Source organism: Cyprinus carpio, chromosome A20, assembly GCF_018340385.1.
Source record: "Cyprinus carpio isolate SPL01 chromosome A20, ASM1834038v1, whole genome shotgun sequence".
Taxonomy (NCBI): Eukaryota; Metazoa; Chordata; class Actinopteri; order Cypriniformes; family Cyprinidae; genus Cyprinus; species Cyprinus carpio.
This window is the reverse complement of record NC_056591.1, coordinates 21365765-21368592: the sequence shown is the minus strand read 5'-3', so window position 1 is coordinate 21368592 and position 2828 is coordinate 21365765. Positions and strand designations below refer to the sequence as shown.

The 2828-nt window shown below is 34.7% G+C and overlaps 1 long non-coding RNA gene across 1 annotated transcript in view; it reads right to left on the bottom strand.

Annotated features, from left to right (window-relative positions):
- Nucleotides 1-603: 603 nt before the first annotated feature.
- LOC109050004 overlaps nucleotides 604-2828 on the bottom strand; it is a 3134-nt gene continuing 909 nt past the window's right edge. The window contains exons 2-3 of the long non-coding RNA XR_006162838.1: nucleotides 2662-2712; nucleotides 604-722 (exon numbers count right to left, since the gene is read on the bottom strand). This is a non-coding gene — a long non-coding RNA (uncharacterized LOC109050004). The remainder of the gene's footprint in view (nucleotides 723-2661; nucleotides 2713-2828) is intronic.

Here is a 2828-nt window from a genome sequence, read left to right as displayed (position 1 = left end):
TAATGAAAATACTTGTCATCAAAACCTCTTTTTTTTGTAAAATAGAGAAAAATATTTTTTTAACCTAATTTAACCTTTGATTCGGAGCTTCATGAGGTCATACGTGGCGATGACTTCTTTAAACCTAAGATTGCTTGATGTTGAGGCTAAATGTGAAAACATACCTTTTATTGCCTCTGGCTAGCATATCGTCTATAACCATTTCCAAGTCTCACCAAGCTGAAAAAAAAATAAATGGATTTTATGTTCTCTTTAAAAACAACTTCCTCAAAGTAAAGAAAAAAAAAAGGTTTTCGCCCTGACATCCAACTGGTAAGGTGTGTTTTATTGTTGCAGTTTAAAACATTGGCTCTAAAACAGAAACTAGTTGTATAATGAGATCATTTGATTTCAAATTGTGTGGTGGAATATGGAAATACTGCACCAATTAATACAGAGAGGCATAACCATTCAGCTTCATTTAATCAAAGATGTTTCGAACAGCAATAAAAATTGGTCTCCTTGGCAGTTCTGCGTGGCACAGTTATAAAAATCTATTCATTAGGAAAAATATCAATTGCTCTCAGCACTAATATATTTTTTTCTCTGTTTTGGTTTCATTTTGGTTCTCTTAGACTTCAGGATTAATCAAATAATGAGAGGGAACAACAACTATAAAACAGAGGTCCAAGTTCTACATCCAATGGAAAATATCAATTCCTTCCAGGCTTTTTGGTCCAACTCTGTTGGAAAAAACAAAAGAAAATGAAAGACAAAAAGCGAGGGCAAGGGAGAGTGAGTGCTGCTTCCCAACCAGTACCTACCTGAAGACTTCAAGCCTGTCTAAGCAAACGGGTTCAATGAAAATGTGTGTCAGTCAACCTCTGGTGACTCCTACATCTGTTTTTTGTTTTTGATTGGTTGTTTGTTTACATTTACATTAAGCGTGCCATGAACCTTACGTTTATGCAATTCTGCATAATTTTGCAATTGTGCATGCTATGTGCTTGCACATGACGAAATATCTAACATAATGTGTCATTTCCACTGTTTTAAAAAGGTTTGACTTCGAATGCTATAACATTTTCACCTATCGCAGATTAATATTGATGTACAGTCATAAATAAACCCTCCCGACCTGCCTGACACAGCACCAGTGGCTCAACTAATGGTTGAATTACATGCTAGTCTCTCTCTAGTTCTCTTGTTATAAAATGATGTTTTATAATAATAATTTGTTTTATTATTATTTTATAAATAATTATATAATTATTTATGCTAATCTGTTTGGTGACTCTCTTATAGGTTCAACTTTAAAGTAAATTGCACTGATCTTGTAGAGTCTCTAATTCATTGAAACCATTATTATCTAAAATTGCCATACTTAATATCAGATAAAATCCCAAACCAATTTATCCATGTATTTATCTTTCCTTTGTTTTGATAACACTTCAGATGAGGCCATTATAATATAATGGGTTTGCCATTTTAAAAGGAAAGAAAGAAAGAAAGAAAGAAAGAAAGAAAGAAAGTTTGATGTTTTTATAGGAGAAAGAAAGAAAGAAAGAAAGAAAGAAAGTTCAAGTGTTTTATTGCATTTTTTCTATATATTATGCAGTGGTGACTTTCCTATCACTTGTCTAACTATAATTCGCACTGATTTTTGCCATTGCCATAATCTCTCTTTACCAAGAATCAAAGAGTGTTCTAATTATGGCTATTAGGAAAGACTCTTTGATGTAATCGTTTGATGTGAATATTACTGTCTGCTCTCATTAGTTGGGCCTGTCAAGTTCATTCTCTGTTGCGCTCACCTTAATGTTCGTCTTATTGTTGTTAGTCCACTTACAGTTACGCTGTCCAGCATAAGGTCTGGTTAATTAAATACAGCCTTTTATTTCTCTCAGAAGGCAATTTGTTTTGCAGCTGGCTTAACAAATTAAAATCAAGTGCTAAGCATTTAAAAAGCACAATAATCAGTTATTTATAACATCAGCTAAAACTGAAATTACTATCACATGTGTGTACGTGTGGGAGCGAGAGCTGGGCTTTGGAGGGCAGCATAAGGCAGCTCTTATTTCTAGCTGCATGGGTAAAATTCTCTTCACAACAGACTCAAGGACATCAAGGATGGCAAAAGTTTTATCTAGACCAGTGCTTCCTAAACCTGTCCTGGACGCCCCCCTGCCCTGCACCTTTTGTATGCCTCCCTTATCTAACACACCTGATTCCACTCATCAGCTCGTTAGTAGAGACTGCAAGAACTAAATTGGGTGTGTCTGATTAAGGAGACATACAAAATGTGTTACATACAAAACACATTTTTAGCATGCAATTTAATGTAATGTACTTTACTTGAACAATTTGAATGTCATCGACAAGTGTAAGGACATAATAATCAAGCTTTCATCTGTTTCTGAACGCTTCAGTACACATATATGCTGTGTAATGCTGACCTCTAGTGTTAGAATATGGCAGCGCTAGTTAGTGGCCAAAAGGCTCTTTATACAACGGCAACGCATCTTAAATTTCATACAATCATCAAATCCCTAATAGTCATTCGAAAGAGTTTTCCCTCCACTGCACCAGTATTTTGAGTTTGTTAACTTAACTTGCAAAATATAACCCAATGACAAGGATTTATTAACTGAAAAGTAACATATTAAAATCAATAATACTCACTTGTGCAAAATGTATGAACTGCAACTGTATGACATGCACAAACTGGATCTGCTGTTAAAATAGGAGACTGGGGTTAGTTGTCACACTTTTACTCCAAAAGACATTTATATGACATTTGCCTTAGACTTTGTGACAACTACATGTGCATGGTTTCAGTATCTTGCAAA